Genomic DNA, 23,277 nt, shown 5'->3' with positions numbered 1-23,277 from the left:
GGGCGACAGGACGACAGGGGTGCAAGAGGCGCCACAATTGTAAAATTCCTCTGGTAGACGTATCACAATTGGTGGCCGTTTGGGGCGTCAAGCTGAGAGGAGCGCCAAGAGCTCAAATGCAAGATTTGTAAACAGTTGAATGACGTTTAACATGAGGGGGGGGGGGGGGGGGGGAACCTTGTCATATCCTGGCAGGGTGAGCTAAATGAAAGCGTTCTGCTATTGTCTAACAGGATGAAGGTACTAAGTATCCTTTTGCTGGTTGTTGTTGTTGTGGTCTTCAGTCCTGAGACTGGTTTGATGCAGCTCTCCATGCTATTCTATCCTGTGCAAGCTTCTTCATCTCCCAGTACCTACTGCAACCTACATCCTTCTGAATCTGCTTAGTGTATTAATCTCTTGGTCTCCCTCTACGATTTTTACCCACCACGCTGCCCTCCAATACTAAATTGGTGATCCCTTGATGCCTCAGAACATATCCTACTAACCGATCCCTTCTTCTGGTCAAGTTGTGCCACAAACTTCTCTTCTCTCCAATCCTATTCAATACTTCCTCATTAGTTATGTGGTCTACCCATCTAATCTTCAGCATTCTTCTGTAGCACCACATTTCGAAAGCTTCTATTCTCTTCTTGTACAAACTATTTACCGTCCATGTTTCACTTCCATACATGGCTACACTCCATACAAATACTTTCAGAAATGACTTCCTGACACTTAAATCTATACTCGATGTTAACAAATTTCTTTTCTTCAGAAACGCTTTCCTTGCCATTGCCAGTCTACATTTTATATCCTCTCTACTTCGACCATCAGCAGTTATTTTGCTCCCCAAATAGCAAAACTCCTTTACTACTTTAAGTGTCTCATTTCCTAACATAATTCCCGCAGCATCACCCGACGTAATTTGACTACATTCTTATCCTCGTTTTGCTTTTGTTGATGTTCATCTTATATCCTCCTTTCAAGACACTGTCCATTCCGTTCAACTGCTCTTCCAGGTCTTTAGGTGTCTCTGACAGAATTACAATGTCATCGGCGAACCTCAAGGTTTTTATTTCTTCTCCATGGATTTTAATACCTACTCCGAATTTTTCCTTTGTTTCCTTTACTGCTTGCTCAATATACAGATTGAATAACATCGGGGAGAGGCTACAACCCTGTCTTACTCCCTTCCCAACCACTGCTTCCCTTTCATGTCCCTCGACTCTTATAACTGCCATCTGGTTTCTGTACAAATTGTAATTAGCCTTTCGCTTCCTGTATTTTACCCCTGCCATCTTTAGAATTTGAAAGAGAGTATTCCAATCAACATTGTCAAAAGCTTTCTCTAAGTCTACAAATGCTAGAAACGTAGGTTTGCCTTTCCTTAATCTTTCTTCTAAGATAAGTCGTAAGGTCAGTATTGCCTCACGTGTTCTAGTATTTCTACGGAATCCAAACTGATCTTCCCCGAGGTCGGCTTCTACTAGTTTTTCCATTCGTCTGTAAAGAATTCGTGTTAGTATTTTGCAGCTGTGGCTTATTAAACTGATTGTTCGGTAATTTTCACATCTGTCACCACCTGCTTTCTTTGGGATTGGAATTATGATATTCTTCTTGAAGTCTGAGGGTATTTCGCCTGTCTCATACATCTTGCTCACCAGATGGTAGAGTTTTGTCAGGACCGGCTCTCCCAAGGCCGTCAGTAGTTCCAATGGAATGTTGTCTACCCCGGGGGCCTTGTTTCGACTCAGGTCTTTCAGTGCTCTGTCAAACTCTTCAGGCAGTATCGTATCTCCCATTTCATCTTCATCTACATCCTCTTCCATTTCCATAATATTGTCCTCAAGTACATCGCCATTGTATAGACCCTCTATATACTCCTTCCACCTTTCTGCTTTCCCTTCTTTGCTTAGAACTGGGTTTCCATCTGAGCTCTTGATGTTCATACAAGTGGTTCTCTTATCTCCAAAGGTCTCTTTAATTTTCCTGTAGGCAGTATCTATCTTACCCCTAGTGAGATAAGCCTCTACATCCTTACATTTGTCCTCTAGCCATCCCTGCTTAGACATTTTGCACTTCCTGTCGATCTCATTTTTGAGACGTTTGTATTCCTTTTTGCCTGCTTCATTAACTGCATTTTTATATTTTCTCCTTTCATCAATTAAATTCAATATTTCTTCTGTTACCCAAGGATTTCTACTTGCCCTCGTCTTTTTACCTACTTGATCCTCTGCTGCCTTCACTACTTCATCCCTCAAAGCTACCCATTCTTCTTCTACTGTATTTCTTTCCCCCATTCCTGTCAATTGTTCCCTTATGCTCTCCCTGAAACTCTGTACAACCTCTGGTTCTTTCAATTTATCCAGGTCCCATCTCCTTAAATTCCCACCTTTTTGCAGTTTCTTCAGTTTTAATCTACAGGTTGATAACCAATAGATTGTGGTCAGAGTCCGCATCTGCCCCTGGAAATGTCCTACAATTTAAAACCTGGTTCCTAAATCTCTGTCTTACCATTATATAAGCTATCTGATACCTTTTAGTATCTCCAGGGTTCTTCCATGTATACAACCTTCTGTCATGATTCTTAAACCAAGTGTTAGCTATGATTAAGTTGTGATCTGTGCAAAATTCTACCAGGCGGCTTCCTCTTTCATTTCTTAGCCCCAATCCACATTCACCCACTACGTTTCCTTCTCTCCCTTTTCCTACACTCGAATTCCAGTCACCCATGACTATTAAATTTTCGTCTCCCTTCACTATCTGAATAATTTCTTTTATATCATCGTACATTTCTTCAATTTTTTCGTCATCTGCAGAGCTAGTTGGCATATAAACTTGTACTACTGTAGTAGGCGTGGGCTTCGTGTCTATCTTGGCCACAATAATGCGTTCACTATGCTGTCTGTAGTAGCTTACCCGCATTCCTATTTTCCTATTCATTATTAATCCTACTACTGCATTACCCCTATTTGACTTTGTGTTTATAACCCTGTAGTCACGTGACGAGAAGTCTTGTTCCTCCTGCCACCGAACTTCACTAATTCCCACTATATCTAACTTTAACCTATCCATTTCCTTTTTAAATTTTCTAAACTACCTGCGCGATTAAGGGATCTGACATTCCACGCTCCGATCCATAGGACGCCAGTTTTTTTCTCCTGATAACGACATCCTCTTGAATAGTCCCCGCCCGGAGATCCGAATGGGGGACTATTTTACCTCCGGAATATTTTACCCAAGAGGACGCCATCATCATTTAATCACACAGTAAAGCTGCATGCCCTCGGGAAAAATTACGGCCGTAGTTTCCCCTTGCTTTCAGCCGTTCGCAGTACCAGCACAGCAAGGCCGTTTTGGTTATTGTTACAAGGCCAGATCAGTCAATCATCCAGACTGTTGCCCTTGCAACTACTGAAAAGGCTGCTGCCCCTCTTCAGGAACCACACGTTTGTCTGGCCTCTTAACAGATACCCCTCCGTTGTGGTTGTACCTACGGTACGGCTATCTGTATCGCTGAGGCACGCAAGCCTCCCCACCAACGGCAAGGTCCATGGTTAATGGGGGTGGTTTTGCTGGTATGGCCTTCTAATTAGTCAGTACAAGAGTTGCTAGATGTCTGAGCATACATAAGTAATACAAAATAAAGGAATATATCCTATTGTCTGTATGCTGATCGGAAACCATCTCTTATTTAGAATAAGATTCGCTCCACAGAATTCTCATAGGAAACAATGTCCCTAACATATAAGTACAACTGATGGCCTTGGTTAGCCTATATTCAAATAAATTGCGCTCAGTTGACTACGGAGATCTAAACATGTGCGAAAAGCTTGTGAGGTAACGGGCGAGTTGTGGTGCCTTGCAAATAGTCTATGTTCGGAGTTGGCGCGACCGCGCTGGGGCCTCTCAGGAGGCCGCGGCTCGTCGGCGGCCACGTGATGACGAACGTTAGCCGGGTTTCATTGGCAACGTGGTTGGGAATTCGATGAAGGAGACATGCCGGGAGGGCCAAAGATGGCGAACTTTGTGAAACCATCATGGAAGACATTTCTTAGTTCATATAGAAATTATTAATAGCCAGAGAAGTTATGGTACCTTAAAAAGAAACATGTATGTTACCATTATTTGCACAACGATCGTGATGGTGTAATCAGATTTTCAATATCTTTATTGGTTTAAAGTTTAGTATCCAAAATCTAAATGGATCATTCAATTTTTTTCGATCGACGTGTCTTTAGAAAGCTATTAGTGTAAACCTAAATTGATATGAATTACAGGCATGTAACTGAATAGTATGTGAATTATTGGAGGTCAAAGTGGCCGATTAGTATCGATCGCGTCAGGCCATAAGTACTCCACAGTTACACGAAAAAACGGTAGCAGCATGCTTATAAATACATTTATTCGTCTATGTCTTTGGCTATATCCGAGATATACTGGGTGGTCAAAAAGTCAGTATAAATTTGAAAACTTAATAAACCACGGAATAATATAAGATAGAGAGATAGAGAGGTAAAAATTGACATGGGGTTTCATTAGAACAAAAAAAAAAAAAAAAAAAAAAAACACCCATATTGCTACACACGTGAAAGATCTCTTGCGCACGTCGTTTGGTGATGATCGCGTGCTCAGCCGCCACTTTCGTCATGTTTGGCCTCCCAGGTCCCCAGACCTCAAAAATGGTTCAAATAGCTCTGAGCACTATGGGACTCAACTGCTGAGGTCATAAGTCCCCTAGAACTTGGAACTACTTAAACCTAACTAACCTACGGACATCACACACATCCATGCGCGAGGCAGGATTCGAACCTGCGACCGTAACGGTCGCGCGGTTCCAGACTCAAGCGCCTAGAACCGCTCGGCCACACGGCCGGCCCCAGACCTCAGTCTGTGCGATTATTGGCTTTGGGGTTACCTGAAGTCGCAAGTGTATTGTGATCGACCGACATCTCTTAGGGATGTTGAAAGACAACATCCGACGCCAATGCCTCACCATAACTCCGGACATGCTTTACAATGCTGCTCACAACATTATTCCTCGACTACAGCTATTGTTCAGGAATGATGGTGGACATATTGAGCATTTCCTGTAAAGAACATCAGTTTGCTTTGTCTTACTTTGTTATGCTAATTATTGCTATTCTGGTCAGATGAAGCACCATCTGTCGGACATTTTTTGGACGTTTGTATGTTTTTGGTTCTAATAAAACCCCATGTCATTACAAGCATGTGTGTCAATTTGTACCTGTCTATCTACATTATTCCGAGATTTAATCAGTTTTCAAATTTATACTGACTTTTTGATCACCCGGTACTATTCTTGAAGAAATTGGTTAAATATTTAGTGTTTTAAAAAGCACAGAGACAATAGGCTACTGGCCTACCTTCTGTTTCTATTCCTTTGATATATGTTTATTTGATTTGTTTACGTATTTAATAATGTGTTGGAGCGTGTTTATGGTCCATCTGTAGGAATATTTGTTTAATTTCAAGTTATTTACATGTAATCCAGTATTTCGAATGTGCTTCATTATGTTTGTGCGGGTGTGTTGGCTTGACGACATGGCGCGAGCGCTCTAGCCAATCACAGCGCTAGTGAATGGGGAGACTGGATGGAGGTGGGACAGGACGCGATGGACGAACAGTCGCGGGAGAGACTTGGAGTGTGGAGCGGTTTGCGCGAGGTCGCGAGAGATAGAAATACTTCGGAGTGCAGACTTGTGAATTTGTGAGATTACCGAGGTTTCTACAGTGAAGACGTAGTATGCGTTTAGAAGCGAATATCTCGCGAGCTATGTTGTCGTTCATAACTAATTACGTGAAATAGGAATCTATTGTTTCCCTGTTATTCAACTTGTATTTTATTTAATTGCTGGACCATCGACACGAATAAGTGTTTTGCAGAAATATAGCAAATTCTCAAAAGTACTTCTACTGTCGTACTCATCATTTAAAGTCGTTAAGAAAGTACATGCAGATTTTATTTGATTGCAGTCTTTCATTTATAAATATCTTTGTTACGTTCTAAATTCGCAATTGCCGAGTGATAAGAACCTTAGACCATTCGATTCATGCGTATTTTGTATACTGTGGAATCAGCAGTATTTGGCCTGTAGTGCGGCAACTACGTATCCCAGCCCACAGACAACGAAACCAGCCAAAACTTTTAATATTTCAACTCTGAGTCAGAGGGTACGTAATTGAGGGCACCACACCACATCATTTCATTCATTATTGTTTGAAAGCCGGCAAGCTAAACATGGCGAACGTCTTTGTACAAAATAACATGAAGTTAGAAATACATGAATTATTAAACTGTCTCTGTTTCAGGTAATCCACGTATGGTGGGTCTGCAAGGTACTGTGAAATACAGGGTAAAAGAGCCACTGATTCCAGAGATCACGACTGATTAGATTTTAAATTATGGACATAAATAATATTCGTTATCCATGTTATTAAGGGGAGATTGGACATGCAACAGAATTAATACATGCACCAATGGGTTAACGAGCAAGTCGATGATAACTCATAATCACTGTAATAAGCGTTGCTTCCCAAAACGCGAAAGAATTGAAAATTTAAAAATCATGACAATGGCTGTGAAACTTAGTAATCTAGTAGACTTAATCAGCAGACTGTCAACTTTCTACAGGCACCAGCGTGTCGCCAGGGGGCGTACATGGTCGTCAGTTTCTGAGGTGTCTTTTCGGGGCTGGAGCCATCGCATCTGGTAGAGACGCGTCTCCGTAGTTAATTAATAAAGTGTCGTCTCCGGTGCATACCGCCGAGAACGGCACATGGCGAACCCCTACCGGTTATGTAAAGCGACTGCCCTAAGCAGCACCTACGCTGAATGCGTTACGCAAAGTTTCTGCACTGTTTGAGGCACACAAGGATGGCCGCTTTGGCGGAAAGAGTGCGCGACTCGGATGTGAAACTCGGCCATCGTAACAGTACCTCATACGAACGAAAACCTGTTATTTCAATAAGATCTGATTAACCTGTTCCCTGACCTGTTAAGAGGAGTATCAAATTGTCTGTCTACGAGTAGATTCTATTAAAAGGAGCTAATTCATTGATTTTTAATAACAGCAGGAGGATGTCTCGATCAAAATGCAAGTAGTATGACACAAGCCAGCATCTTCCCATGTACCTCTTTGTCATTTGTTGTCAGACTGGATTTTCGTATTACTTGCATTAGGAAGTAAGTAAGGAATACAAACCCAGATTATCATTTATCAAACATGCAAATCTGTAGCAAACAATGACACAATTTTTTGCGAGATGTTGGTTATTTTCGCAAACATTTATCAAATTGCTGGAGACAATGAACAGTTTAGAAAAGCGAAAACATACGAGAGGGATCTGACGTATCTCTCTCACAGTGCGAATCATACTTAATCGTGAAAACCGACTCAGGTGAAAATGTACGAGAGTGTAGGTGGTGGGGGCAGGACTTCAAATGAGAAGTCGTTTGTGTGGGACGACGTTCACAAACCACCCCCGTGTCCAAGTGGAGATCTAGGGCTTAGTTATGTCAACAAACAGACCAGGAGAAGTTTCCAGGAGAGCTCTTCTTGTAGCAGATATATTCCTTCCTCTATCACGAACTATACTCGCGGGCTGAATCGCATACGGTGCCTGCATCATTGTATGGAATTATATCAGCTGAAAATAGAATCACCCTCACACCACATCATTTCATTCCTATGTTTGTTAACACATAAACACAAATCTGTCTTGGAAGGGCAGAGGTGCCATATTACTCCAGATCTTTGGTGATATAAATTTTGTATAAAAAATCGAATGACCCACGAAATACTTACTACACTTTGGTGGGTTCTAGGAGTACAGTTCCTTCCAAGGGGAATCAACCAATTGACCTCTTTGTGTCAGTCTTTTGGTTAAGTTAGCATTACAATACTCACTGCCTCCACACCAAAGGAACAAGAAATGCAAAAAATACTGTATTTGTATGATAGTTCATTGGTGAACAACCAGCATATCCGAATACTTTCCTTAATAGTGTTAAATAAAATCACTACGCAAACGTACACGAAACATATACCTAACAACACAACATAAATCGAGTCTACGTTAAAATGAATCAGGTCGTATGCAAATTTTTTGTGGTAAAATACTAGTCACGTATAACTGTGACTAAGCGGTTAGCATGCGAATATCTTATAAGATGCTCCTGAGTTGTGGCTAGTTATCCCGGCTAGTCACATATCATTCATGTGTGAGATAGTGAGACAATTTTGCGTGTTAATCACCATTAGACTCAGATAATCGCGCTTGGAATCCAAACAATAGATATTTCAGTGATTACAATGGCACTACTAACTCTGTGCTTTTTACATTCTGATTCGATTTCCTGTATGCTGTGGTAATTGTGTGTTGAGACAGACAAGAGTCTAATCGGGGTGAGCGGGTTCTCAAGGGAGGACACGACCGACCGCACCATGGGGTGGCCCCGGGGGACACAGAAGCCGCTTTCTCTCAGACTGGGCAGTCGACTTGTGGCCAGGTAGGGACCGGATGGACGGGAGCGCCAGGCAACGGCACCTCCACAGCTGTGGGACAACGTACTGAGCCTCTGTCGCTGGCCGTAACTTGCGTCCACAGGGTGACGTGAGAAACATTCCTGGTGGAGTGAAAGTCTTCGTAGAAACGCTGTCGGCATGTTTGAGATCATGAAAGTAGAGGGTCTGGTCGCACGTCAGATCTTTATAAAGCATAGCGAAATACCACCTAGCTGGAAATATTATCATGTGATTTGTGGCCCATCAAGCAGGTGACAAAAAAAAGTAAGATGATTTTTCCTTTTTTTCCCACGGCGCCAAAACGCGACGCCGGGGAAAACATTAGCACTCATTGGTGGATGTCCTGTGATGTAGTCCCACTTTTTAGACTGAGGATGGCAGTAAGTCACTGGACTGAAGCGATAACTCTACAGAGCCTCTGGAGGGAGGAGTGCAATCATTAGAAAAATATGCCGGCCGAAGTGGCCGCGCGGTTCTGGCGCTGCAGTCTGGAACCGCGAGACCGCTACGGTCGCAGGTTCCAATCCTGCCTCGGGCATGGATGTGTGTGATGTCCTTAGGTTAGTTAGGTTTAACTAGTTCTAAGTTCTAGGGGACTAATGACCTCAGCAGTTGAGTCCCATAGTGCTCAGAGCCATTTGAACCATTAAAAAATATGTTCTTTGCAGTGGTGACGGGATGTCACTCGCTGACGAGTATGATTGTCTTCTTCGAAACGAACGCTCTTCAGAAGACGCCTGCGCGTGATCTCGTAGTGTGGGAATGCTGTACAGCTACAATCGCACATTTGTTGACAGGCTCGGGACCTGTACCCAGTGGCATAGTGGTTACGACGACTCGAGACTCCGAGCCTGCTGCAGTCTTCGTCCACTTTTCCAAACTTTGTTTGTTCATGCGCCTGGTCTACCGTTGAGGACTTTAAGCTTCAACCAGCGCATCCGCCTTCCAATGAAGCCGTTGGTGTAGTAGAGGGGACTCTTTATACCGACAGTATACGAGTATTTTCTGTCGGGCTTTACTCCCTCAACCTTCGAGGTTCCATCCTCATCCTTCAAGACAGTGGGTTCCATCTGTATTAGCCCCAGAAAGATGGGTTGCTTCTTCCACCAGCTCCGCCGTTCTGAATTACACATTCTCCGCCTCAATGGCAAAATTAGCGATAAATTTAGCGAATGGTCGAAAACCATTGGATTTGTGGGAAACAGCTGCCACACCGAGGGAGGTTGTGTTCTTTGAGGTTCTTGGCGGCGGACCCTAGAGTGAGAGAAACATGTAGCCTGCAGATGACTTGGGCTGTGTGCTTTGGAGAGGCCACCACATTTGGATTCCAGACTCTGAGGAGACAAGCCTTCTGATTATTGTAAGAACACATTACAGCAACAGCATGATAGGGAAGGATAGGCGTATTAACATAGCGAATTTGTGGAATTAGGGAAACGGCCTGATCGGTTTACTACAACCTACCCAGAACCTTGCTAACTATTAGTTATCACAACAAATTTTGATCAGCTATCAGTGAACTGTTTGTAATTAACACTATATTGCTTTCGCTTTTGCTATGCCATTTACAAAATAAATCCTTAATATACTGTATGCCTTTACGAGGGTTGGAACTTTAATAGTTGCAACTATTTATTTACAACTCGTACAAAATAGATACATGTTTCAGAGTTTTACTGACCTTCAAAGTAGTGACCAGAACTGTGTATCACCCGTTGCCAGCGGTGTGGAAGTCGTAGGATATTCTTAGCAGTGCCAGTTGTGTTGACACTTCGCGCGGCGCTGTCTATTGCCCGACGAGTTTGTAGCAGTTCTGAAGCGAATGCCGTGAAGTGTTTCCTTCAGTTTAGAAATCGAGTTGAACTCACGAGGGCTTAAGTCAGAGGAGTGCAGTAGTTGGTATAGCTCTTAGGAGCCCCATCAGTCAAAAAAATCAATAAAAGCTTGCACTGTACGTGCTTGAGCGTTGTCCTGCAAAATGATGGTCAGGTCATGCAAAAAGTTCAAATGGTTCAAATGCCTCTGAGCACTACGGGACTTAACATCTGAGGCCATCAATCCCCTGGAACTTAGAACTACTTAAACCTAACTAACCTAAGGACATCTCACACATCCATGCCCGAGGCAGTATTCGAACCTGCGACCTTAGCGGTCGCGCGGTTCCAGACTGAAGCGCCTAGAAACGCTCGGTCACAGCGGCCGGCCCTGCACAAATTGTCATCACTTCTGTCTTTACGCTGGTCGTAGGTTGTGTTCCAAAAATGATCAGCATAGAGACAGAAGTGATGACACTTTCTGCACGACCTGACCATCATTTTGCATCACAATGCTCAAGCACGTACAGTGCAATCTGTTACTGATTTGTTTCACTGATGGGGCTGCTAAGTGCTATACCACCTACTGCACTCCACTGACTTAAGCCCTTGTGAGTTAAACTCGACTTCTAAACTGAAGGAAACATTTCACGGCATTCGCTTCAGAACTGCTGCAAATTCGTCGGGCAATAGACAGCGCCGCTCGAATTGTCAAAACAACTGGCACTGCTAAGAGTATCCTACGACTTCCACACCGCTGGCAACGGGTTATGCACAATTCTGGTGACTACTTTGAAGGTCAGTAAAACTTTGAATCACGTATCTATTTTTTACGAGCTGTAAATAAATAGTTGCCACTATTAAAGTTCCAACCCTCGTATTTTCCTTTCATAGTTAATGTACCTCTCCCCATTCTTATGCAGAATTAATAGGAAATTAATTGAGACCCACTCAGGATACAGTGCCCATAACTTATCACGTTCCTTGAACTCCACTGGACAACTTGATTACTCAACACTGGGCCGTGAGGAACGATCTGATACCGTAGCTGCAGCAGACAAACCACCAATAAAAGACAGGCTCTCGTGTTCTCACACTACAGCATAATAATATTTGAACTATCCGTGTTTTCAAGTAAAATTTATGTCTTGTTTTATCGTATGAAACATGCGTTGAGGTCGCAGATATATAATTAATGATCAAATGTTTAAAAACAGAAATAATAATGATGGTAGAAGGTTCATGATTCTGTTGACTCAGTCGTGCATATATAAATTATATGATCTCACGTTCATATCTATTGCAAAATGATCGTGATCAAATGCAAACAAGGAAGCCGCGCTAACAATTTGTACACGTTTGCTATTAGTGTCTTTTTTCAGGGTATCACACAAATAAATGAGGGTCTATTCGAGTACAACAATGTTACAGCAAGACGAAGGAGATACAGTAATTTTGAATGAATGTTTTTACTTAAATTTATCCTTATTACACTCCTGGAAATTGAAATAAGAACACCGTGAATTCATTGTCCCAGGAAGGGGAAACTTTATTGACACATTCCTGGGGTCAGATACATCACATGATAACACTGACAGAACCACAGGCACATAGACACAGGCAACCGAGCATGCACAATGTCGGCACTAGTACAGTGTATATCCACCTTTCGCAGCAGTGCAGGCTGCTGTTCTCCCATGGAGACGATCGTAGAGATGCTGGATGTAGTCCTGTGGAACGGCTTGCCATGCCATTTCCACCTGGCGCCTCAGTTGGACCAGCGTTCGTGCTGGACGTGCAGACCGCGTGAGACGACGCTTCATCCAGTCCCAAACATGCTCAATGGGGGACAGATCCGGAGATCTTGCTGGCCAGGGTAGTTGACTTACACCTTCTAGAGCACGTTGGGTGGCACGGGATACATGCGGACGTGCATTGTCCTGTTGGAACAGCAAGTTCCCTTGCCGCTCTAGGAATGGTAGAACGATGGGTTCGATGACGGTTTGGATGTACCGTGCACTACTCAGTATCCCCTCGACGATCACCAGTGGTGTACGGCCAGTGTAGGAGATCGCTCCCCACACCATGATGCTGGGTGTTGGCCCTGTGTGCCTCGGTCGTATGCAGTCCTGATTGTGGCGCTCACCTGCACGGCGCCAAACACGCATACGACCATCATTGGCACCAAGGCAGAAGCGACTCTCATCGCTGAAGACGACACGTCTCCATTCGTCCCTCCATTCACGCCTGTCGCGACACCACTGGAGGCGGGCTGCACGATGTTGGGGCGTGAGCGGAAGACGGCCTAACGGTGTGCGGGACCGTAGCCCAGCTTCATGGAGACGGTTGCGAATGGTCCTCGCCGATACCCCAGGAGCAACAGTGTCCCTAATTTGCTGGGAAGTGGCGGTGCGGTCCCCTACGGCACTGCGTAGGATCCTACGGTCTTGGCGTGCATCCGTGCGTCGCTGCGGTCCGGTCCCAGGTCGACGGGCACGTGCACCTTCCGCCGACCACTGGCGACAACATCGATGTACTGTGGAGACCTCACGCCCCACGTGTTGAGCAATTCGGCGGTACGTCCACCCGGCCTCCCGCATGCCCACTATACGCCCTCGCTCAAAGTCCGTCAACTGCACATACGGTTCACGTCCACGCTGTCGCGGCATGCTACCAGTGTTAAAGACTGCGATGGAGCTCCGTATGCCACGGCAAACTGGCTGACACTGACGGCGGCGGTGCACAAATGCTGCGCAGCTAGCGCCATTCGACGGCCAACACCGCGGTTCCTGGTGTGTCCGCTGTGCCGTGCGTGTGATCATTGCTTGTACAGCCCTCTCGCAGTGTCCGGAGCAAGTATGGTGGGTCTGACACACCGGTGTCAATGTGTTCTTTTTTCGATTTCCAGGGGTGTATATGGATTAGGGGGCAGTTTGCAAATGGCTAGTGCTGTCGATTAGTTCTCCTATTATTTGTTCGTTTATTTATTTAGCGTATGGCTACATAACTAAAAATTATTAGTTACAACTGTCTAAAATTACAAATGTCGTGTAGTCTATTGATCCCTCCATCACCAGGAACTCTGTTGAATCGCCAGGGAAAGCTCTCCGTGGGCATTCTTAAACTACATGGTGAACAGTCTGCTTTTCAGCATAACAGTCACAAATTGGAGAAGTGATTTTCTTCCACCTGTGGAGAAAATCGGCACATATGCCTGTGTTGGTTCTTCTTCGGTTAAGAACCAACCAGATCTTGTGTCGAAATTGAGAGCCAGGTGGCACGGTCGATGTCCACGGTAATTTCAGTTATTCCGTCATAACGTTAATCTGTCATGTGTATCTCCAGCAGCCATTTGCATCTTTTGCATCATTTCATTTTCCAGGGATAGGTGGCGAGAGCGAATCCCTGCATTGCTCATGGTTAGGATGTCGGAGTCAAGAGGAAGGTGAGGATTTTTCTGTAGTTTTTTGTACTTCTGCACAAGTGCACTTTGCCGCTGCAGAGATGAATGTCGTATGTGTCTAATGTATGTATGTGAACCAGAAAGTTACCAGCTATAAGACGCAGGGTTTGGTTGAGCTGTGTGTCTGGAAGTATTATGTGGGCACTATTCATCCAAGCTGGGGAGAAATATTTCGCAACAGGATAAATCAGTCCCAGAGCTTAAGTACGTAGTTCGTCGATGTAGAGGATCCACATGACGTGCCACACAGTCCCTGGAGAATGTTATTTCGAGTTTTGATTTTGGCAGCTATTCTATGATGTTGTTTGTACCTGAGCGTTCTATCAAGCATGACCCCTGGATATTGCGGGTTTCTGTTAGGTCTGAGTGGCCTTCTTCCAAAGTAGACCGTGAGCTCTTTGTTGACCAACTTACGAGATGCATTTAAGTTATAACACGTCGGATTTTCTACCCCAGAAACTAATCACAAGAAAACTGTGAAGCTTGCGTCACATCCAGACGTAATCTCCCTGCAGCCAGACAAATTTTCCACTACAGCGACAACATGATTCCATGGCCTCTACAGATGGTTCTTTAGGAGTGTGGTTTGACGGCTAGAAAATCGCTGCTGGAATAGCGGCATGGCTAGTGGATGTGCGGCCACGGAGAGTGTCCTTTATCTTTGTGAACAACCAAAAGTCGCTAGGAACCAGATCATGTGAGAAGGGGCATAAGAAATCACTTCAAAGTTGTTATCATGAAGAAACTGTAGCGTCGCCTTCGCCCAAGTCGCTGATGCAATGACTTGGTGAAAGAGCACACGTGCAGCCTTTTCTGGCCGCTTTTCAAGCCATACTGCAAGAAGCTTATTCTTCGAAAGATCTTGATAGGATGCACCTGTCACAGTAATGTCCTTCGGAACGCAATGAGTAAGGATTACGCCATCACTGTCTTAGAAGATGGCCACCATCAGTTTTTTTCAGCACTGGCGCTTGCATGAAATTTTTTTGGTGGTGGTGAGTCTGTACGCTTCACCTGAACTGACTGGAGCGTCGTTTCAGGACTGAAACGGCATTCATATCTCATGCATTCTCACAGTCGATGAAAAGAAAGTCCCACTCATGCCGTCATCACGCGTCAACATTGGCAAATTGCCACGCACACCGCCTTGTGGACGTCCATCAGCATTCGTAGCAGCCACCTGGAAAATACTTCTCGCATTTTCAGATATTCATGCGGGATTGTTCGTGAAAATCCTACAGAAATGCCGGCTCTGGAGGAGATCTGTTCCGCACTCATTCGGCGACCCTCCTTTACAACTTTCTTCACCCACAAACACACATGAGACACATCTAAGACACCATCACCACATATCTCACTCAACTGCTGATGGAGTTCATTTGATGGAGAAAACGAATGATTAAACGCTGTTCTTATAATGAAAAAGTCGCGATTTTAAATACCGGAAATAGTCTTCATTCTGCCCACGGCCGCTGGATTTCTGTGTGATGTACCGTGCAGCCATCTGCCTCATGCAATCACGATTGCAAGCGTATTATAAAGCAAACCACATGGTTCAAAATGGCTCTAAGCACTATGGGACTTAACATCTGAGGTCATCAGTCCCCTAGACTTAGAACTACTTAAACCTAACTAACCTAAGGACATCACACACAGCCATGCCCGAGGCAGGATTCGAATCTGCGACCGTAGCAGCAGCGCGGTTCCGGACTGAAGCGCCTAGACCCGCTAGACCATATCGGCCGGCCAACAAACCATATGTTTCTATCTGTTTCCAGTCCTGAGAAAAAAGTTGGAGGTGTTATAACGTGAATGCACTTCGTACGTTATTGCGCAACATGTACGTAGGGCGTTCAATTAGTAATGCAACGCGTTTTTTCCTGAAAGTAGGTTGGTTTTATTCAGGACTCCAATACACCATATTATTCCCTATTCTTTTGGCTACAAACCCCTATTTTTGAACTTAATCTCCGTTCTATTTGACGGCCTTACGCCACTTACGCCACTTTACAGGAGGGGGGTGGGGGGTGTGGGCTGTATGCCCGCATGGTACCATTCTATTCGTCAATGTCGGAGCCAACGTCTTGCTACGTTAATAGCCTCCCCATTATCCCCATCATACACGTACTGCTTCCCACTGAGTACATCTTTCATTGGGCCAGACACACGGAAGTCGGAAGGTGTGAGATACAGGTTATAAGGTGGATGTGGAAGAACAGTCCAATGACATTTTGTGAGCTCCTCTCGGGTGCACACAATTGTGTGAGGTCTTGCGCTGTCAAGAAGAAGGAAAATTTCGTTTGTATTTCTGTGACACTGAAGTTGTTTCTTCAGTTTCCTGAGGATAGCACAATACATTTCAAGGTTGATCGCTGCACAATGAGAGAGGACATCAAACAGAACGAACCATCACCTAGAATGAGAGTGCCCCCACGTTCTAACATTGCAGGAGTCAGAACTATGTGTGGCAGGCCGTCACGCGGGAGATGGAACAGGTTTGGGTGACCCTGTTGCGATGATGGCAGACTTCTCGCGTAGACATTTTCAGAAATGGTTCAAATGGCTCTGAGCACTATGGGACTTACCTTCTGAGGTCATCAGTCCCCTAGAACTTAGAACTGCTTAAACCTAACTAACCTAAGGACATCACACACATCCATGCCCGAGGCAGGATTCGAACCTGCGACCGTAGCAGTCGTGCGGTTCCAGACTGTAGCGCCTGGTTTTCCGCTAAAAGAAACTCAATGACAGCTCTCTGCTTGGAAAGGTCCTCCATTACAGCGCTATTTTGAAGACTACATATAGCGTCACCCGATATCGGAGGTTCATGAAACTATACGAGCTGAAGCGAAAATCTTCCACGATGTCCCACAACAAATTCCGCATTTCTTCAACCGAAGTTGGACGAGAAGAAAACGTGTCGCATTACTTACTGAAAGCGCCGCGTACAAATTAAAAAAAAAATGGAAATGAGCGTCTGGCGTCATTGGCGGGACAGGGCCGGCTGCCTTGGTGCAGGTCTTATTACATTCGACGCCACATTGGGCGACCTGCGTGCCGGATGGGGATGAAATGATGATGAAGACAACACAACACTCAGTCCCTGAGTGGAGAAATTCCCCGACCCAGCCGGGAATCGAACCCGGGCCCGTTGGACGGCAATCCGTCACGCTGACCACTCCACTATCGGGGTGGACTACAAATAAAGAAAAATAGTACGTACCAACAGAGTCTCTGGGTCAGGATGACAAATTTCTTCTCGTTCCCCTATGTTACTTGACTGCTAAAATGCACCTGAAACATACCTTCGCTAAATTACGAATATTATGTAGAACTATTCTCTGCCGATGTCAGAAGGTCTAGCACACGCACTCTCATCATACCGTCCGGTCCGTGCAGTTTCCATCAGCCGCCGAGGGCGTGCGGGGGCGTGACGGCAGCGGACAGTTGCCGGCCGCTGTCGCGTCAGGACGGCACAGTTGGTTCGGCATGTGTTTGTTTTACGAACCCCCGCAGCGTGTCTGCGTCGAGAATAAATCGGAAAGGCTACAGTTTAATCCGCGAAGCGATTAAGTCGTCGGCAGCGGCGCGCGGGCGCCAGCTGAGGCCGCCCCTGGCCCTGGGGACCCCGCGCTATCGATCATGGCGCCAGATGACGACGTGTCCCGCAGCCGCAGCCTGCAGCCTGCAGCCTGACAAGTAATAACGCCATTACGCTGCAGGCCGGCTTGTAATCTCCGCCTCTCTCTGCTCTCCGAGCTTAGCGGATAATTATTTAATGACAGAGCGCTTAGCCCGGTGAAGAGTGACCCCCGTCAACGCCGCCTCCATTTACCGAGGGCGATGGATGTGCTCCAGCTCCGATGTTTAATCACAGATTTCGCAGCAATTGGAAATTATGGGATACATTCGTCACTTCTCTTGCAAAATATCGCCTCTCTCCTCTGTAGATAATAAGTTCTTTAACAGGTCCGTTTTTGGAAACAGACCCGTTGTAGTGCGTCGAACGCAACTCGTAGTAACTTGCCGTTACAAAATCCACTTACTCGCATTTCTGCAGTGAGAAACGTGGGTCACATGGAGTAAATTATGGTGTCCGATTGAAGGTAATTCTCGTTCCGTTGCTCTGAGTGCTTTGTGCAGATTAAGGGTCGGTAGGACGTCAGACGGGCCGACTTCGAGCAGGAGAGGCACCACAGGAGATTTTAATTTCCAGTGCCTATACTTTTACAAATAAATTCATAAAACTTTGTCAGCATGACCAGGAAGGATTCAGAATTCACACTCATAGCAGTGGGAGTTCAAAAACATAACAAAATAATTTTTTTTTACATGAGAAATTTCATAATTTACCGAGGGCGATGGATGTGCTCCAGCTCCGATGTTTAATCACAGATTTCGCAGCAATTGGAAATTATGGGATACATTCGTCACTTCTCTTGCAAAATATCGCCTCTCTCCTCTGTAGATAATAAGTTCTTTAACAGGTCCGTTTTTGGAAACAGACCCGTTGTAGTGCGTCGAACGCAACTCGTAGTAACTTGCCGTTACAAAATCCACTTACTCGCATTTCTGTAGTGAGAAACGTAGGTCACATGGAGTAAATTATGGTGTCCGATTGAAGGTAATTCTCGTTCCGTTGCTCTGAGTGCTTTGTGCAGATTAAGGGTCGGTAGGACGTCAGACGGGCCGACTTCGAGCAGGAGAGGCACCACAGGAGATTTTAATTTCCAGTGCCTATACTTTTACAAATAAATTCAGAAAACTTTGTCAGCATGACCAGGAAGGATTCAGAATTCACACTCATAGCAGTGGGAGTTCAAAAACATAACAAAATAATTTTTTTTACATGTGAAATTTCATAATTTTTTCACTTACAATTGTCTGCATTTGTTGCTATAGGTACATTTTTCTTCACAAGTAAGAGAGATTCTTTGATGAATTTTGCACAGCATACAAACCATACTTACAGGTGTATGAAACTCTAGAATTTTACAAATCTATTAAAAACTATGGTAAAAATTGAGATAATTAACTACAAATTTTTTTTATACACAAAGCTTAAAACGTAAGAGCTCATTCATTTTTTCATAAATTAAATAGATTATAGAGTTTCAGACACCTGTAGGTATGGTTTGTATGCTGTGCAAAATTCATCTAACTGTCTCTCAATTATGAAAAAAAGTGTACCTATAGCAACAAATGCAGAAAATAGTAAGTGAAAAAATGATGAAATTTCACACGTAAAAAATTTATTTTGCTATGTTTTTGAACTTTTGCTGTTATGAGTGGGAATCCTGAATCCTTCCTGGTCATCCTGACAAAGTTTTATGAATTTACTTGTAAAAGTATAGCCAGTGGAAATTAAAATGTCCTGTGGTGCCTCTCCTTCTCCAAGTCGGCCCGTTTGACGTCATACCCCCCTTAAAGCGTGGCAACAGCACATTCGTCATACCTCCAAACAGGGTTGGTAGGCTACTGCACAGGGGCATGTTAGAAGGTACTTTATGACAACATTGGCCATTCCCTATACCACTTCAGTTTAGCATGTCGCGAAGAAAAAATTCTGTGTGCGTTCGTAAGCACCCTAAACTTTCTCATCATAGTTGTAGTGTTCCTAAGCGAGATATACTATGGTGTGTCTAGAATTTACTTCGAGTACTGTTTCAATAAGTTTACACAACAGGATTTTGTGATGTGTTCAAATGTGTGTGAAATCTTATGGGACTTAACTGCTAAGGTCATCAGTCCCTAAGCTTACACACTACTTAACCTAAATTATCCTAATGACAAACACACACACCCATGCCCGAGGGAGGACTCGAATCTCCACCGGGACCAGCCGCACAGTCCATGACTGCAGCTCCTCAGACCGCTCGGCTAATCCCGCGCGGCAGGGTTTTTGTGAGCTCACATCGCCATTCTCCCAGTTGTTCGCGTGAACTGTACCGGCATATTACGGTCTTAGCTACGCGTCTTTGAATATCTTCGATATCTTCTCTAACGTTCATTTGATAATGAGTGCAGATATTAATATAGTACTCTATAATAGCTAGAATTAGCTCCTTCTCTGCAGTTCCTTCAACAGATGCAACGCACCATCCCAGAAAACTTCCAACAAATCTAAGTCTTCCAATCGACTTCACTAATGCTACTTTCACGTATTCGTTCCATAATACAGCGTGGCAGGTTCCAAAAGCTTACGACAAATGTTCTAGCTTGATACTATCTGGTTCTTTAATTGATTTCACAAAGAAATGAATCCTCTATTATAAATTAGCTTCGATATCTCGTTACCGAATGTAAATTTTTCTTATGGTATGCCAGAAACCATCAGGAAACCATCAGGAGAAAGAAAACTGGCGTTCTACGGATCGGAGCGTGGAATGTCAGATCACTTAATCGGGCAGGTAGGTTAGAAAATTTAAAAAGGGAGATGGATAGGTTAAAGTTAGATATAGTGGAAATTAGTGAAGTTCGGTGGCAGGAGGAGCAAGACTTTTGGTCAGGTGATTACAGGGTTATAAATACAAAATCAAATAGGGGTAATGCAGGAGTAGGTTTAATAATGAATAAAAAAATAGGAGTGCGGGTTAGCTACTACAAACAGCATAGTGAACGCATTATTGTGGCCAAGATAGACACAAAGCCCATGCCTACTACAGTAGTACAAGTTTATATGCCAACTAGCTCTGCAGATGATGAAGAAATAGATGAAATGTATGAAGAGATAAAAGAAATTATTCAGGTAGTGAAGGGAGACGAAAATTTAATAGTCATGGGTGACTGGAATTCGTCAGTAGGAAAAGGGAGAGAAGGAAACATAGTAGGTGAATATGGATTGGGGGGAAGGAATGAAAGAGGAAGCCGCCTTGTAGAATTTTGCACAGAGCATAACTTAATCATAGCTAACACTTGGTTCAAGAATCATGAAAGGAGGCTGTATACATGGAAGAAGCCTGGAAATACTGACAGGTTTCAGATATATTATATAATGGTAAGACAGAGATTTAGGAACCAGGTTTTAAATTGTAAGACATTTCCTGGGGCAGATGTAGATTCTGACCACAATCTATTGGTTATGAACTGCAGATTGAAACTGAAGAAACTGCAAAAAGGTGGGAATTTAAGGAGATGGGACCTGGATAAACTGAAAGAACCAGAGGTTGTAGAGAGTTTCAGGGAGAGCATTAGGGAACAATTGACTGGAATGGGGGAAAGAAATACAGTAGAAGAAGAATGGGTAGCTCTGAGGGATGAAGTGGTGAAGGCAGCAGAGGATCAAGTAGGTAAAAAGACGCGGGCTAATAGAAATCCTTGGGTAACAGAAGAAATATTGAATTTAATTGATGAAAGGAGAACATATAAAAATGCAGTAAATGAAGCAGGCAAAAAGGAATACAAACGTCTCAAAAATGAAATCGACAGGAAGTGCCAAATGGCTAAGCAGGGATGGCTAGAGGACAAATGTAAGGATGTAGAGGCTTGTCTCACTAGGGGTAAGATAGATACTGCCTACAGGAAAATTAAAGAGACCTTTGGAGAGAAGAGAACCACTTGTATGAATATCAAGAGCTCAGATGGCAACCCAGTTCTAAGCAAAGAAGGGAAAGCAGAAAAGTGGAAGGAGTATATAGAGGGTTTATACAAGGGCGATGTACTTGAGGACAATATTATGGAAATGGAAGAGGATGTAGATGAAGATGAAATGGGAGATACGATACTGCGTGAAGAGTTTGACAGAGCACTGAAAGACCTGAGTCAAAACAAGGCCCCGGGAGTAGACAACATTCCATTAGAACTACTGATGGCCTCGGGAGAGCCAGTCATGACAAAACTCTACCATCTGGTGAGAACGATGTATGAGACAGGCGAAATACCCTCAGACTTTAAGAAGAATATAATAATTCCAATCCCAAAGAAAGCAGGTGCTGACAGATGTAAAAGTTACCGAACTATCAGTTTAATAAGTCACAGCTGCAAAATACTAACGCGAATTCTTTACAGACGAATGGAAAAACTGGTAGAAGCCGACCTCGGGGAAGATCAGTTTGGATTCCGTAGAAATGTTGGAACACGTGAGGCAATACTGACCTTACGACTTATCTTGGAAGAAAGATTAAGAAAAGGCAAACCTACATTACTAGCATTTGTAGACTTAGAGAAAGCTTTTGACAATGTTGACTGGAATACTCTCTTTCAAATTCTGAAGGTGGCAGGGGTAAAATACAGGGAGCGAAAGGCTATTTACAATTTGTACAGAAACCAGATGGCAGTTATAAGAGTCGAGGGGCATGAAAGGGAAGCAGTAGTTGGGAAAGGAGTGAGACAGGGTTGTAGCCTCTCCCCGATGTTATTCAATCTGTATATTGAGCAAGCACTAAAGGAAACAAAAGAAAAATTCGGAGTAGGTATTAAAATTCATGGAGAAGAAGTAAAAACTTTGAGGTTCGCCGATGACATTGTAATTCTGTCAGAGACAGCAAAGGACTTGGAAGAGCAGTTGAACGGAATGGACAGTGTCTTGAAAGGAGGATACAAGATGAACATCAACAAAAGCAAAACGAGGATAATGTAATGTAGTCAAATTAAGTCGGGTGATGCTGAGGGAATTAGATTAGGAAATGAGACACTTAAAGTAGTAAAGGAGTTTTGCTATTTAGTGAGTAAAATAACCGATGATGGTCGAAGTAGAGAGGATATAAAATGTAGACTGGCAATGGCAAGGAAAGCGTTTCTCAAGAAGAGAAATTTGTTAACATCGAATATAAATTTAGGTGTCAGGAAGTCGTTTCTGAAAGTATTTGTATGGAGTGTAGCCATGTATGGAAGTGAGACATGGACGATAACTAGTTTGGACAAGAAGAGAATAGAAGCTTTCGAAATGTGGTGCTACAGAAGAATGCTGAAGATAAGGTGGGTAGATCACGTAACTAATGAGGAGGTATTGAATAGGATTGGGGAGAAGAGAAGTTTGTGGCACAACTTGACTAGAAGAAGGGATCGGTTGGTAGGACATGTTCTGAGGCATCGAGGGATCACAAATTTAGCATTGGAGGGCAGCGTGGAGGGTAAAAATCGTAGAGGGAGACCAAGAGATGAATACACTAAGCAGATTCAGAAGGATGTAGGTTGCAGTAGGTACTGGGAGATGAAGAAGCTTGCACAGGATAGGGTAGCATGGAGAGCTGCATCAAACCAGTCTCAGGACTGAAGACCACAACAACAACAACATGGGTAAAGGTACAGATACTGTTGTCATTGGTACCTTAATATGTTCCCACTTCAGTGTGACAGTTGTTTTTTTCTCTGCATCCCACAATCTTCCCGCAAAAATCACATAATTTACTACATAATGTTTCCTGCACGGCCTAACTGCGCCCGGAAGTGGACTACACCTTTCAGTACGGACTACCCGTTTTGCACACGTGTCCACACTTCAACACGTGACCTGCTGCCCAGTGGAAAA

Source organism: Schistocerca cancellata, chromosome 4, assembly GCF_023864275.1.
Source record: "Schistocerca cancellata isolate TAMUIC-IGC-003103 chromosome 4, iqSchCanc2.1, whole genome shotgun sequence".
Taxonomy (NCBI): domain Eukaryota; kingdom Metazoa; phylum Arthropoda; class Insecta; order Orthoptera; family Acrididae; genus Schistocerca; species Schistocerca cancellata.
This window is presented reverse-complemented; position numbering follows the sequence as displayed.